The following is a 17,870-nucleotide window of genomic DNA, read 5'->3' as shown; positions in this document are numbered from 1 at the left end:
CTTTATGCACAGTGACACACAGTCCAGACAGTCAGGCTTACATTTTTCTTATTTTTCTTACATATAAAAATTCTGTAACATATAATATTGGGTTATTACATGATAGTTCTTTGACCCTAGAAGTTATTTACCGTCTCTTCTTCTATGAAGATAATGTAACAACATCCAGCTTGCTCAACTTAAATTTCTTGCTTCTCCAAAGAATTACAGATACCAGTAATGCAGACTGACAGATCAAGTGAAATAAGAAACTAGAAAACGAAACTGAATTCAAACTATAAGAATTAATATATTTCACATTATTAGTGAACTTAACAGTAATCCATGTGCTCTCTCTATCATGGTCGTTAAATGACATATAGTACCAGATCAGTGAAACATTCAGTAGATGTTTTTAAACAATGAGAAAATTAAAGATTTTCATATTTTCTTCCTAGCTCAACAGGTTTGAATACTGTGGGAATAAAGCATATTACTCTTAGCTGTAAACTACTTAGGCAAATTAATGGATAAAAGTAGATAGAAAAATAACACACATATCTGTATAGGTAAAGCAGCATAAGATCCACTACAATATTAATTTTTAATTTCTATATAATGAACAATACATATTTTGTTTACCTTTCTTCATTCATTTAATGAAGTCTCTCTCTCTCTCGCTCGCTCTCTCTCTCTTTCTCAGGTGATTCAAACGTTTTAAGTGTGAAATGTAAATTCCATTATATTTCCACGTATCTGCATTCTGTACTCAAAAAAATTAAATTCTGCTATCATCCACGTTAAATTTTTAAATAGTATTTCACTATTGTCGCAATTTTTTACTTCGATGCAGTCAAGAAAAAATTAGGCTGATTAAATTAATATAATTTTTGTAATTTGTAGTTAATAGTTTGTCAACAATACTTTATCAACTACATAATCTCTAATTGTTGCTCTGTATATTGATTTTTCAAACACTTTGTTAGAAAAAGGAAGTGTTTCCATTTCCAGTTTTAGAAAAAGGCAGTTGTTAAAAACATAATTTGATCAGCTTTATTAAATTTACTATATCCACTTAAATTATTTCTTCTACAATATTCATAATGTTAAACAATTGTGAATTGCTCCATTTTAGTATCTTATTTAATAGAAATAAAAATTTAATACGCTAAAATAAAACCTGAATGTCAGCCTACAGGTTGGGCCTACATTTTTTTTATTTTTCATATTTTGTGTAGAAAATTTTTAACATGATTTGAATGTTTGTCTTTACATGTTAGGTTTGAAAAAATTATCAAAATCTTTAATTTATTGAGAACCGATACATTTTTTTTATTTTGGTGTTATATTCAGTTTGATGCTCATCTTTTGTCGTTGATAATGTCTTCAAACACTCATCACTCAGAATTCGTTTCAAGTGATTAAGATAACTATATGTATAGAAATGATTTTTCGACATAAACAGGGTATTCATTTACTGCTATATATATTTGTGTGATATTCATCTTTCATTTGCCTGCGTATTGTTGTATTAACATCTTTTGTATATTTCTGTGAACTAAAATTATCGGTTGATTTCTCAGTTATGTATGTCACTAAAATATTCTACATTTTGCAATACTTTTTTAATATATTTATTATCACCAGAAATAATCCTGATGATTTATTTCACTCAATAGCAGGCAAAGACAAATCAGCAGTACCAGCTCTAACTACTTTTTGTGAATTTCGTAGATATTAGCAAAATGTACTATCCTTGAAGAAATACAACACCCAATTAATTTATCTTAATACGGAATCTATTCCAGCAGGTAATCCTGAAAAGTCTCTGCCAATAATTTTATATTTAAAATTACACACATCCAATTCTGCATATAAAAATCGCTAAAGAATAAAAAATATGGTCTACATGAATATGTGTTGACTATATCATTTATTGCAGTATGCTAAAGTAATCCTGTATTAAATAGTGGCATTGAATATCCTGGAATCATTTTGTAAATATCCAGATAAACCAACTTGCTAACAAATAGTAAAATTTCTCCATTTTTCTTTGATATACTCCATCTATTTTTTGTATATCTTGTAGTAAAAATATTAACCATTTAGTTATTAATTGTGATTTTTTGTCATTACCTGTTTACAACTACTCCTGATAAAAATACATAACATCCCATTCATAAATTATAAGTAGTCGAATTCTAAATTTGACATAATGAAACAACTGGTTAATAAGGCACAATTGGTATGATTTTTAATATAGATGGCTGTGAGACTGTTACCAATATTTTTTTATCATATAAGCTATCAATAGCATTGATGGAGGTAATTCTCGATCTGAACCATTATAGTAGAGATACATTACCATTCCATATACATCTGAATGCTGCACTCCTAATACATGACCAGTTTCGTGAACTAAAACTTCAAATACATTTGTTTCGTTTTTTAGTGCATTCGTATCAACTTCAAATACCACATCTCATCTTTATCCATACGTGTCTCTACTCGATAATTATTCATGTTTGAAAAAAAGCATGACCTAACACACTATTTTTCCATCTGGAACTTGAAAATATAAATGACCAGATATTTCATATGTATGTAGTCATCTTTTACTTTTAATTAAAAATCAGGATTATTGCTGTCACAAACAAATGGAATAACAATATACTTTTACTATAAACAAAAATTTTTCTCTATTGCTTCTAATAATTATCATTTGCTCCTTTATAATTCCATGTAATATATTTTTATTCCATTTATGCATATGAGGTCTGTAGCTACCAAATACACTACTGGCCATTAAAATTGCTACACCAAGAAGAAATGCAGGTGATAAATGAGTATTCATTGGACAAATATGTTATACTAGAACTGACATGTGATTACATTTTCACGCGATTTGGGTGCATAGATCCTGAGAAATCAGTACCCAGAACAACCACCTCTGGCCATAATAATGGCCTTGATACGCCTGGGCCTTGGGTCAAACAGAGCTTGGATGGTGTGTAGAGATACAGCTGCCCATGCAGCTTCAACACGCTACTACAATTCATCAAGAGTAGTGACTGGCGTATTGTGACGAGCCAGATGCTCGGCCACCATTGACCAGACGTTTTCAATTGGTGAGAAATCTAGAGACTGTGCTGGCCAGGGCAGCAGTTGAACATTTTCTGTATCCAGAAAGGCCCGTACAGGACCTGCAACATGCGGTTGTGCATTATCCTCCTGAAATGTAGGGTTTCACAGGGATCAAATGAAGGGTAGAGCCACGGGTCATAACACATCTGAAATGTAACGTACACTGTTCAAAGTGCCGTCAATGCAAACAAGAGGTGACCGAGACATGTAACCAATATCACCCCATACCATCTCGCCGGGTGATACGCCAGTATGGCGGTGACGAATACACACTTCCAATGTGCGTTCACTGTAATGTCCCCAAACATGTATGCGACCATCATGATGCTGTAAACAGAACCTGGATTCATCCAAAGAAATGATGTTTTGCCATTCGTGCACCCAGGTTCACTGTCGAGTGCACCATTGCAGGCCATCCTGTCTGTGATGCAGCGTCAAGGGTAACCACAGCCATGGTCTCCGAGCTGATAGTCCATGCTGCTGCAAACGTCGTCGAACTGTTCGTGCAGATGGTTGTTGTCTTACAAACGTCCCCATCTGTTGACTCAGGGATCGAGACGTGACTGCACAATCCATTACAGCCATGTGGATAAGATGCCTGTCATCTTGACTGCTAATGATACGAGGCCATCGGGGTCCAGCATGGCGTTCCATATTACCCTCCTGAACCCACCAATTCCATATTCTGCTAACAGTCATTGGATCTCGACCAACGCGAGCAGCAATGTCGCGATACGATAAACCGCAATCGTGATAGGCTACAATCCGACCTTTATCAAAGTCGGAAACATGATGGTACGCATTTCTTCTCGTTACAAGAGGCATCACAACAACGTTCCACCAGGCAACTCCGGTCAACTTCTGTTTGTGTAAGAGAAATCGGTTGGAAACTTTCCTCATGTCAGCACGTTGTAGGAGTCGCCACCGAAGCCAACCTTGTGTGAATGATCTGAAAAGCTAATCATTTCCATATCACATCATCTCCTTCCTGTCGGTTAAATTTCGCGTCTGTAGCACGTCATTTTTATGGTGTAGCAGTTTTAATGGCCAGTAGTGTATATCCTTCATGCTGCATCTAGGTCTGTTCATAAAATGCAAAGTCTCTTCATATAGCTCACCTATGATCTCAAGGTTTTGTCTTACTTGAAATAACATTAATGCTTTTCTGAATACAGTATCATTCACTTGAGTTGTTTTGGCTGAAGTGCAATATTTAAATAACGAAAATTATTAAAATATTTAATTGCTTTACTCCTATTGTCTGCTACTATATTCATAGATAACAATAGTAGAAGTACCTTGATTTATAAACTCTTAAAATATTATCAGGTGTGATGAATCTAAATAATATTTCTAATGAAAATATTCTATTAAATGGAGGAATTTCTAGACATTAGCAGTAACAAAAATGCGTACAATAGTAAGAAAGTGTTTATGATTACTGATAAAAAGAATAATGCTTGGTTTTACGCAAATTAAGTTACTGATATTTGGGGACATGAACGTCCTAGGAAAGCAATCAAAGGACTGTTAAACATGTCTATTGTAAAAGTTAAATAAATTTCAATAGCAATGAACCTGGTACTTATTCTTCAGTTGTAGTGCCAAGATGCATTTTGCAGAAAGTTTTCGAGCTTGGGTGTATGAGAAAGTTTTATCATATATTCGAAAACACAGCGAATATAATATTAAAAATGAAGTAAAAGAAATGTATCAAGGTCAAAACAAAATTCGTGAAAGTCAAATACAATTCTTACATGGAATAGATCATAATGCTACAGAAGTAATAAGTGAAAGAAAAAGAGAAATCGATAGAGTGTTGCCCCATGTTCTGCCTGAAATATGTGAACGGAATTTATGACCAACTGTTATTGTTTTAAAATTATTTGATGATAATTGTGAGTGGGATTATTATGTCATTAGAGTAAGAAGAAGAAATTTGCAAAAACAATTCAACAATACTAGTGGTTATCATCCAAATTGTGAAGAAATGTTAAGACTCAATTTTGGTCCTAATTCAGTAAACCAATACGAGAGTATGAGAGAAAATTTATATATTATTTGCTATGGTAATTATTTCAATATTTTCAACAATTACACACAAGAAGAATTGGTTAATGATGTAATTATTCTTCAACTCATTGAGTTAGTATAGCATGAATTTTCTGAACTTAAAGGGTTCTTTTAATAACTTTTCTACAGATTGGACAAGAAGAATGCTCTGTTAACCATGTACCAACACATTCTTTACGAAATACTCTACTACATTATACTTTCACAAATGGTTGATTTTGAATAGTTAAACGTATTAAACATTTGATGTCTTAAGGCTGCTAGACTCTTTCATGAAGTGTTATTATTTTTTGTGTGAAAGATGCAGATTAATTTTCATGTTTCAAAGTGCTATCCCAATAAGCTTTATATTTGTGGTCTATTAAAAAATGTTGAAACACTCTTTATCATGTGATATATCCTCCCAATTAACTTTGGTACTGCAACTCTCTCATAACATCTTCAAATAAACTTTCCATCATAGATATAGTATTTAATTTATTCCATCTTGAAATTCTCTCATGAAATATTCTGGTAATTATTGTTCATTTGAGATATCAGCCCAGTCCAACTTGCCTTTAAATTCTTTCACAAAATCTTCAGATAATACTTGATCATAAGATACAAATCTTCAATCTACTAAACCCTGAAATTCTCTTATATAACCTTTAGATAGTTTTGATTTCTTTATATAAAGATATATACTATTTTCTTAGAGAATTTCAAAATAGAATAAATTGGAATGTAATATTAGAACTAAATCCTATATACAAATTTATATATATAATCTAATTTATCTTTAAATTCTCTTATGATATGTTTACTTAGTTTCATTGTGATATTGTATTCCGTTTTGTTCCGATTTGAAATTCCCTAATAAAATAATTTATATATGCTTACATAAAGGAATCAAAACTATATCAATATTACAATGAAACTAAAGTACAACTATCATGAGTTAATTTAAAGATAATTAGATTATATATATAAAATTTGTATATAAGATATAGTTCTAATATTGCATTCAAATTTATTCCATCTTGAAATTCTCTAAGAAAATAATGTATATTGAGAGGCGCCCACATGCCTTGCTCATACTGTGGCATAAAGCTGTCAGGTCTGCAAGATGGGTGGTCTGCCAAGCGAGTGGATTTATTCTTATTTCTCGAGTAACATCAATGACTGGTTATGAGCTCTAGTACCCACAATTAGGTTACAAATTATTCTCCTGTTTGAATATTACGCAATGGAAACAGATAACGCACATCTACTATTAGGAATTTACACAACTCTGATTGTTCACTACCCTCTTGTAATACCACATGTTCTTTCTTACCCAACGGCTTTGATCAACTCGTGGCCATCGCACTTAATATGAATGGCGCACACATTATTAATTCTGGATATCATGACTAAACACTATTCGAAGAACAAGGCCACCAATCTTTTTCTTTTCACTATCTTTTTTTGTTCTGATAAATTCTATTAGGATTCAAAGGTAACCTGAACACACCATTACATCTTATACAACAATTACACATGAGAAACTCCCCCCAGTGGGCATGGCTTTACATTGGTGATTCTCTATCTTATGGTTTCGTAATTATCTAACGCTACAGTGCACTTTCTGGATAGGATGGTGCATCTTTTGCTATATCTCACACTTCGACTCTCACACCCATCATCACGAAAATTTACTGCAGACCGAGTGGTACACAAAGGAATATGCATAATCCACTGCCTCTGAACCTATCTTGCTACTCTCCCATCCAAACCACACATACTAAATTACATGCAATACATCACACTGGCAACATAGAATACATCACAAAGAATAGTCACAACGCTAGAATCACTTCACTTTCAGCTTTCCCACTTCAATTAGTATTCATTCCAGTTTCACATGACACTGCCCCACTTTGTAGGTTTTCTTTCCTACTACGAACTCTGGAGGATATATGCACGTCTTCCTGTGCAATGCAAGCAAGTGGCGTTGCTGGATAGACAGCTGACTCACCTTGCTTCTCTTGCAGCGTATTAGAGTTCTAATCTAGCGTCACACAGAAACATACCACACAAAGTAATATTAAGATCATATTCGTCACATACGCAAGTCCTCAACTGATACCTTGGACATATGCTTCTCTTTATCCTTTGTCTCATACACAGATTGAGACTCACACAGTACTCACCATGTGGAAGTGCTGGTCTCTAATTTCAAGTCTTGCACACGCCATTTCTTAAATATTTCCAACTTATAGAACACACGCCAGTAATTCAGCTTAACTTTAGCACTCACAAGTATTTCAACTTAGTACTAGCACTCACAAGTATTTCAACTTATTGCTACATGTGGTTTCATTGTCACTTCCGAAGATTACTATGATCCCCTTAATATTACCTGGCTGTCATTTAATTCTCCCCCCAAAAGTTCCTAAAATAGAAAAATAATTATTCCACATTACTCTTAAGTATTTCACATGCATACCATTCTCTCCACTCTTTTGTCTTTACAGAGCACATATAAGACAAGTCTTAACAATATAAGATCCAGCGCCAGAGTGCTGAAACTTGGCCGTTCTTCAGGTCATCTCGCACCTCCTCCGAGGTGAGGGAGCTCCATCCTACCATATTGGTCAGTCACATTTAAGGCGCTCAAAGCTCAGATAAATTTCATCTCTTTGGTGTACCAAAGGTGACCAAAGGATCGTCTCAAAGATGATCATATATTGCACATTCACTATCTGCGGTTAGCAGATGACCATACATTCATTCATTTCACAGATCTCACCAAATTGGATGAAGGGATTTATTTTGTGGGAGTGCACATGTGATCAATTAAATAAGTAAATTGTCCTTCTTTCGTACACTGTATCCAGCTTTGGTGTCTTAAGTGAAATTGAGTTATTATTACAAAAAATATGTTGTTCTGACAAGAATAACGAAGAATGTTGTACCTATTTTCATTGTCGGGCGGTACTGTAACCTTTCAATATTGTTTATATAAATGAATCAGAACTATCTCAAGATTTTATAAGAGACTTTCATTATATAGTAGATTGAAGATTTGTATGTTATGATACTGTATAGGACAAGGGGTTATTTTTAGGAAATATGGTGCGAAATTGTGATTTAGTGTGTTTCATGCGAGATGTGTCAGCCTCACGGCAGACGGCGGACGAAGGCCAGCCAGCGCATTATGCAGGTGACACAGTTTTGCAACGAGCGTCGGTATGTGTGTACGTGCGCGGCAGCCATCAACAGCCAGAACGCAGAACACAGCATTATCAGAATTACCCAGGCGCGGGCCGCATGTGGCGCGGTTCCGTTAGCCAACTCATCGAGAACCTTCTAATAAACACGCCGCTGGGTAACGGGCGGATTCAGCAGCGGTCTGCACTATTTAAGGGCATCAGAGGTGGGCGTCGGCATTCGCTTCGACAGATTGGGCGTTCGGTCGCTGTCATGTCGTCGTCATCAGTGACGCTGTCCCTGAAGACCGGCTGGCGGAGGGAGTTGCCCGTTGCTGCACCATCGACTCCCGGCGTCGTCATGAGCTGCCGCATCTGCGAGCCGGGCCGGGCCTCGTGCTGCTATCCTTTTACCGCCTGCGCAGCCACTGACCGAGCGTGGCGTCGCGTTCCCCGGACTGTGTGCATCAGCACATCTCCACCACGACACGCGTAGTGGGGCTGATCTACCATAAAATGTATTGGGAGAACCAACAATAAAAAGGAAGATTGCTAAAAACAGCCACCGTCTTCTACCCAGCCACGCCCTACAACCCCGACGACATCACCCGCTCCGGTCATTCTATTACAAGTGGTGTCAGTCGGGCAACCTGCACATGACACACATCCTGTTACAATTGGCGACAGTGGTGGTCTTCTCGCTGGATTTGGAGGAAATTGTGGCTGGTAATCGACGAGGATATGTGGCACATGAGAAGGGCAACCCCTGCAACATGACAAGTAAGTGCCAATTTTTCGTTTGGTAGTTTGTCTGAACCTGTAGCATAGTCCGTCTTCCCTTCCTGTTCTTCTTTCTAGGCTTACTGTAGTCTTCACTCGATAGCTGGTAGCGCTGGAGCAGTCTGTGTCAGCCGAGGTGACTATTCAGCAGCTAATTGAGCGAGTGTCGGAATTAGAGATAGAGCTTGCTCGGTCTAAAGAAGTGAGCAACGAACGGTTTCCTGTTAATTGCAGTAATTCTTGACACTAACGCTGCGTCTTTGGTCACCCCATTCCTGGGAAAAGCTGTGAAGGATGTTATGATTTTTTTTGAGATTCTTAGCATGGCCGCTAAATTGGGAAATTGGGGGTGCAGAAACACTTTTGCATGTGGCTAAGTTGAAAGTAAGTAGGGATGTTAGAACGTACGTTACATTAAGGGATGCTCAGACATTTGAAGTAGTCAAAAAAGGGTTGCTGGAAAGGTATCGGAGGAAAAATACGTCTAGATATTATCGGGAACAATTGAATAGAATGTATCAAAGGAATGGGGAATCAATAGAAGCTTTTGTAGATCGAATTCGAAAAATTAATGTTCGTACCTACGAGCTAACAGATTCTGATAGGGTTAATGAAGCCATTCTGCAGGAAGCTGAGCAGAGGGCACTAGACGCATTTTTGCGGGAAATACAACCCGAAACCTCCCGCAAGATTAGGATGGAATTCCCTAAGACTCTCAATGAGGCAGTCGGAATCGCTGTGGCGTTAGAGGAAGTTGAAGCAGTAACAAAGACGCGGGACAGGAAAGCAGTGTTTAATGCAGGAATAAAATGTTTCAGATGTAGTCGGATGGGACACATTAGACGCAAGGAAGTGCAGTGCAGGAAATGCAAATGTTGGGGTCATCGGGAGCGTAATTGCAATGGGTCCTGGCAGAAACATGATAGGAAACCGCAAGGTGGGCTTCACCCCCCTCAGTTAAACAGGGCAGTGGGTGTTTTGTCCACTGTGCAACACTACCGGTAAGAGTTAATGCTAGTGCCGAATCATTGGCAGACTTTTTTCTGACCGGCTTGGTGAGGGGCAGATCGTGCAAATTTTTATTGTATACCGGGTCTCAGGTATCCGTGAAGAGTAGAAATGTACTCGGTATAGTAGAATTAAAACCACCACGCTGGGCGTTAAACGGCGTGTGTGGGGGACAGGTGAAATCACTCGGATCAGCGATGTTAAACTTCCGAGTGGAAATGAGGAGCTTCCAGGTGAAGGTAGAAGTTCTTCCAGTTGTTGGCAACAGCTATGATGTCATACTCGGATTGGATTTCCTGGTTGCACATCAAGCAAAAGTTAACCTGGAACGCCGTACAGTAGAACTGGACAGAATACAGTTTCGCCTAGGTTCTGCGGCCGAAAAATCGTTACTGTCGCAAGGAACCGCCCAGACGTCGGGTGGGCCATCTAAACTGCGTACAAGGTCCCTTAGGGTTAACACGCATGATACTATACCGAAGGGTACATGGAAAATAATCTTGGCTGATGTTGGAGCTAGAGTGCCGGTAAATTCGTTGTTTGTCGTTGAACCTTTGTCTGAGATGAGCCGCTGGATAAAATGAAGTGTTTTACGCGCCATAGTGTGTCCTACATGCGGGAGATAGAAGGAAAAAAGGTTGTGCCTGGCAGTATTGGTAATTTTGGCCTTGAAGAGGTGCAGTTAGCACGGGGTACCGTAATAGCGAATCTGGAGGTAATAAGGGAAGATGAACTGGATAAGGATTTCGCAACAGATTACACCACTGTCAGCTGGTCTGCACTGAGGGGTAAATTAGCACATTTAGAAGGGCAAGACAGAGAAGTCATGGAGAACCTTTTGACGGAATATAAAGAGTTATTTAATTCTCATGGTCCACTGCCCACCACACCGTTAGTTCAGCATTACATCCCCACTGGGAATGAAGCACCGGTGTATAAACGTCCGTATCGTGTTCCAAAAAGTTTACAGTCTGTCATGGAAGAATTTATTAATCAACAGCTTAGGGATAGGATAGTGGCAACCAGTAGTAGTCCCTGGTCCGCTCCTGTCGTAATGTTGTTGGTGTTGTGGTCTTCAGTCCTGATACTGGTTTGATGCAGCTCTCCATGCTACTCTATCCTGTGCAAGCTTCTTCATCTCCCAGTACCTACTGCAACCTACATCCTTCTGAATCTGTTTAGCGTATTCATCTCTTGGTCTCCCTCTACGATTTTTACACTCCACGCTGCCCTCCAATCCTAAATTGGTGATCCCTTGATGCCTCAAAACATGTCCTACCAACCTACCCCTACTTCTAGTTAAGGTGTGCCACAAACTTCTCTTCTCCCCAATCCTTTTCAATACCTCCTCATTAGTTATATGATCTACCCATCTAATCTTCAGCATTCTTCTGTAGCACCACATTTCGAAAGCTTCTATTCTCTTCTTGTCCAAACTAGTTATCGTCCATGTTTCATTTCCATATAAATACTTTCAGAAACGACTTCCTGACACTTAAATCTATACTCGATGTTAACAAATTTCTCTTCTTCAGAAACGCTTTCCTTGCCATTGCCAGTCTACATTTTATATCCTCTCTACTTCGACCATCATCAGTTATTTTACTCCCTAAATAGCAAAACTCCTTTACTACTTTAAGTGTCTCATTTCATAATCTAATTACCTCAGCAACACCCGACTTAATTCGACCACATTCCATTATCCTCGTTTTGCTTTTGTTGATGTTCATCTTATACCCTCCTTTCATGACACTGCCCATTCTGTTCAACTGCTCTTCCAAGTCCTTTGCTGTCTCTGACAGAATTACAATGTCATCGGCGAACCTCAAAGTTTTTATTTCTTCTCCATGGATTTTAATACCTACTCCGAATTTTTCTTTTGTTTCCTTCACTGCTTGCTCAATATACAGATTGAATAACATTGGGGAGAGGCTACAACCCTGTCTTACTCCCTTCCCAACCACTGCTTCCCTTTCATGTCCCTCGACTCTTATAACTGCCATCTGGTTTCTGTACAAATTGTAAATAGCCATTCGCTCCCTGTATTTTACTCCTGCCACCTTCAGAATTTGAAAGAGAGTATTCCAGTCAACATTGTCAAAAGCTTTCTCTAAGTCTACAAATGCTAGAAACGTAGGTTTTGGAACGTCCCCTTTTAACAATTTTACACGACTGTGCTTAACCTGACACACAATATTTATAGCGCAACGCAATCTGACTTTCAAAATTCCCTACAAAAGAATGGCCCTGACTAACATTAAACTATACCTTTCACAAATCACTTACCTCACAAAAATCTTCGCTGCTCAAGCTACTGCAATACAGCGAGCGCCACTACTGCCAGCTAAATAAAAGATTCAAACTATGGAAGGCACTAACTACTGATAGGGATAGTTAGCAAATGAAAGATATTAATAGAGAACAAACAATGTATTTACCTTTATATCATCATTTATAAATGTAGCAGTTCATGACAAATTACAAAGCTCCGCCATCTCTCTCCCCACATCCACCACTGCTGGCGGCTCACCTCCAACTGCGCAACGCTATGCGCTGTTCGCAGCCAGCTGCCTAACACTACAATGGCGAGTATTCCAACAATGCAAAGCAGCCACAGGCTGCACACGGCACAGCCAGTGATTTTTATACAGAGGTGGAGTTACCAATAAAAAAAACCTAAACAGCCTACTTACATAGCCCCCATGCTCCCCACAAAAAATTTTACAAATTTTGTTGGGCACTGGCCAATACATATTTGTTAAAATTTTTTTTCACAATTACAATAACAAAGAAATCAAATGCACACACTTATTGATACAATGTTGGTCAAAAGCTAAAATTTTCTCACAGTCCATAAAGACAGTCCTAATCGTTAATCACAGTAAAATATCAGTGTTTTTCTCAAAGTCGGAGCAGTAAAAGACAATGCTCATAGACGTAGTGGATTTCCATGCAATCTTGAAGAAGTAGTGTTGCCCTTCCAACGGAAAGACAGTGCTGACTCTTGACATGCTGACAGGTAATGGGCGACAACAGAGCAAACCCACAGCCGAGTCATTCGACGTTTTGAAGAGTATCGTTTGGTAGGTCATCACAGAGCAGACCCACTGTAGTCCTGGTAGAGATTACGGTATTGGTGGGCCACCAGAGGCGCAGACCCACTGCAGTCCTTGTAGAAATAATGGTACTGGTGAGTCAGCAAAGACGTAGACCCACTGTAGTCCTTGTAGAGATGGCCAGCAGCCATCTGTTGCAAATGTGCAGGTGCACAATCACCATCGAAGAGTCTTGCGGACAATATCAAGTCCATAACCACCACTTGTGCACTCACAAAGTTTTTTTTTAATCGTCCTTAGAACCAGCAATGCTGTTATCCAGTCCCTTGCTGAATTATTAACACACATACAAACACTAACAGTCCCTACTTCTCACATATTGTCCATATACTATGACCAACAGAAACGTGTGCAGTGAAATGTAACTTACAAGTTACTTAATATGAAGGCCTGGTGTCAATTACAATTTTATAACATAAGAATACAATTACAAAGATACAAAATACATCATTAAAGAACATAACAATACAGATAACATTTGTAGTACAGGCTTTACAAAAGAATAAAAATGTATACATCAGTGTTACATAAATAATGACATAAGCACATACATAAAAGATCAGAATAACCCTCGAAACATCAACTTCACACATGAGCAACAAAACAGAACAGATAAATAATGTCTAACGTCTTTACAAAGAAAATAACATATTATAAATGCAAATTATATTTGAGGATAACAGTATTCCTCATCATAGTGAATGTAGCTTAGTACTAGAACAGAAAAAATTCTATGAAACTACACAAAGACAGGAAGAAAACAAATACACAAGGGTACACAAACACATAGTGGGATAACACAAAAGGAAAGGACAGGGTTTGTTTTCAGTGTATCATTTGGTACTGCAGTCCAACGCAAAACTTCATTCTGTAGATCTTTCGTCTTATTTCAACCTTTGCTTCCACCAAAAAAAATCATACCCAAGCATGCTTTCTGTATTTATTTCACATATTTCTTAACTCATTATTTATTTCCAAGAAAATCCTATCTATATCTGTTGTCCCTAAACCCTACTTTTTTTGGTTCATATCCTCTTTCAAAATACCCTTTTTTTTGGCCAAAGCATTTTATTTAACCCTGCTGTTCTGTTCGGGTCTATATGACCCGAAACGAATATGAACGTTATTTTACATTATGTAAATACCAATATATATTTATGAAACTTTGTGACTTTGTCTGAAAATGGATGAGCAGCATGTGTTTTAAAAGGTTTTAAAAAAGTTTAAGAAGTTTGGGCTTCAACTGTAATAGTTGCATATGTAATGTTCGGGTCATAATGACCCGACACAAATATGTTTAGTGTAACTCGTATTTATTTCTAAAATCTGGAAATGGCGAAAATTATTTTTGTTGTGTTGTGTGGGAATAGTGACTGCATCATTCCAACTTACTCTCAACAATCACCTAAAGCTCCATGCGTTCACAACAATGGGCTTGTTTGTTGCTTTCCCCAGGAAATAATAATTGGCAGTTCTCAATAATTGGAATGCTTTGTTTCTGCCCAGTTTGACTTGTGACACCATGGCGATGAGACCATTGAATGATCGTGAGTTGGAAGAAATAGTAAATGCCTCACCAGATGAAGGATCACTTTCTGAGTTTGAAGATCACATCAGCAATGCATCTGAAAGCGAGTGTTCCGATGACAGTTACGACAGTCCACAGCCCATACAAAATAGTGTAGAGACTTTTCTTTCTAAAAATGGGAATATAGAATGGCAGTTGCATCCACCAGCACAACATGGTCGCCTACCAGCTTCGAACATCATCAAGAGTACCCCAGGAGTTACCAGGTATGCAGTCAGCAGAATATCTGATGTAAAATGTTCATTTGAAGCAGTATTTCACACAGCGCTTCAAAATGAAATAATAGAGATGACAAATATTGAAGGGCAGCGAGTTTATGGTGAACAGTGGACAGATATTGATGGTTCTGTTTTCCATGCATACTTAGGACTCTTACTCCTAGCGGGTGTATATCGATCTCATGGGGAGTCTACAAAAAGTTTGTGGGATAAAGATACTGGGCGAAACATATTTCGAGCAACCATGTCTCATGAAACATTCTGTAAGATATCACGTGTCCTGCGATTTGACAAGAAATCTACTAGAGAGGAAAGACGACGTACTGACAAACTTGCCGCAATTCGTAGTATTTGGGAGAAGTGGGTAGAGGTCCTTCCTAAACTGTATAATCCAGGAGAAAATGTTACTGTTGACGAGCAGTTAGTAGCATTTAGAGGTCGCTGTCCATTCAAGCAGTATATCCCAAGTAAACCGGCAAAATATGGGATCAAAATATGGACCATGTGTGACAGCAAAACTTCATACGTACTGAAAGCCCAAATTTATACAGGAAAGGTGAGTGGAGCGGCACCAGAAAGAAATCAGGGAATGAGGGTGGTATCTGATCTCACTTCTGAGTTACGTGGTCAGAATATCACGTGTGACAACTTTTTTACGTCGTACAATTTGGGGCAGCTGCTTCTGAAAAGGAAATTGACTATGTTGGGAACTATACGGAAAAATAAGCCGGAGCTTCCACACAAAATGACCAACAAGGAGGTACACAGCTCTTCATTTTACTTCACAAATGACACTACTGTGGTTAATTATATTCCTAAGAGACACAAGAATGTTGTACTTATGAGCACTCTCCACCATGATGCGGAAATCAGTGACAGGGCTGATAAGAAGCCAAAAATGATTTTGGACTATAATTCAACCAAAGGTGCTGTAGACACGCTTGATCAGTTATTAGGTACATATACATGCAAACGAAAAAGTAATAGGTGGCCAATGATAGTTTTCTACAATATTCTTGATGTTTCTGCTTATAATGCATACGTTTTGTGGATTTCGGTTGACCCTAATTGGAATGCAAGCAAATTGACTAGAAGGAGAATATTCTTGGAGGAACTTGGAAAGTCACTGATAAAAGAACATATTGCATCAAGAACGCATTTCCCAAGAACAGAAGATTCTTTGAGAATGGTCACAAGCATCCAAAACCCGAATGATGTGGGTGGTGTGTCAGAATCGGTAACAACAAGAAAATCTACAAAACGTGCACGCTGTAAGTTCTGTCCATCAAGTAATGACAATAAAACAAACATGGTGTGTGGAAAATGTAGTAAACATATTTGCAAGAAACATGTAACCTACTTGTGTCCACAGTGCAAGCAGTAAGAAAAGAACTGTAGTATTTTATAAGATGATTGTATTGAAAATTCTGTTGTTTCAAATTTATGTGAATACTTGTGCCTAAACTACAATCAGTAAGAAGAGAGGATTCTAAAGTTGTAGTGCTTTCTATGTTGGAATGTAATAAAAAAACTGTAGTGTGTTCTGTACTGTAGTGTGCTCTAAGATGAATATCTGTAATGACAACTGTCTGTTGTTAGAAAATGTCAATACTTACGTCTAAACTGTCAACAATAAGAATAGAAGTATGGAAAAACTGTAGTGCTTTCTAAGTTGAATGCCTGTAATGGAAACTGTCTGTTGTTTCAAATTTATGTGCATATTTAAATGAAAAATATCCCTCAATAAAGTTGTATGCATTGTTATTATTATTATTATTACCATTATTATTATTATTATTATTATTATTATTATTACTAACAAGGTACTGGAATAGAACAACAATGTCGATAGCTAAAACTGTACCAAAATTTATGTTTCTAAAGCATTTTGATATGTCGGGTCATATTGACCCGAACAGTATATATGTCAAGTAAAAGTGAACAGAACAGCAGGGTTAAGCTTCTCAATGCATTTCTTCCAATCCATCATAGTTAGTTTCTTATATAGTCTACCCCCTCTTAAGCTAACTTAAATCTACTGAGCTCAGATGCTAAACTAAGGGACGAGGCAATGCAGCATCACATAAAACAATTAATATAAACAGCAATGAAAAAAATCGCAGATTTGCGAAGCAAGCAGCATTAAGAAATTAGCAAAGCAATTGTAATATTACAACTAATCTAAGGCAATGTGCAGCAAACAATAAAAATAAATCATTAGTAAAACTGGCTTAACAGAATAACACAAAGTCAAATTCAATAACACTATGCCTGGCAAACAGCAGCAACTTATACCTAAACATGACATAGCTCAAGCAGAAAAAATATTACAGTAAAAATGGCCATGTCTAATTCCTATGTCACATCTTAACACTAGAGTGATGCATCACAAAAACTTACTCTACAAAAAAAATTTACCAAGTAGTTGAAAAGAAAATTATGTATGCAGTTCCTGTTATTAGTCCCTTCTTATTGTTCTTTCCATTCCAAGAGCTCCTTTTTCGAAGAATGTGGGTCATAAAATAATTATTTAATAGATCTGTTGACAGAAAGTGTCCACATTAGCAAATGAATTTTTTTATTTTTATTTTTTTATTTTTTTTATATAAAACCCATGCTGCAACACAGCTGGAAACTAGATATCAAATGAAATAAGCAACTATGAAAGGCAAAGCATAAAAATATCAGTCAATAGTCATGTGACATTTCATAAGTTAGTAGAAAAATCTATCAACTAGAGAGACAGTAGTCATAATCAGGTGTATAGACATAAAAATATTTCTCGTCATTTCAT

This window comes from Schistocerca nitens, chromosome 4 (genome assembly GCF_023898315.1).
Source record: "Schistocerca nitens isolate TAMUIC-IGC-003100 chromosome 4, iqSchNite1.1, whole genome shotgun sequence".
Classification (NCBI taxonomy): domain Eukaryota; kingdom Metazoa; phylum Arthropoda; class Insecta; order Orthoptera; family Acrididae; genus Schistocerca; species Schistocerca nitens.
The sequence above is the reverse complement of the archived record's forward strand: the minus strand, read 5'-3'. Positions refer to the sequence as shown.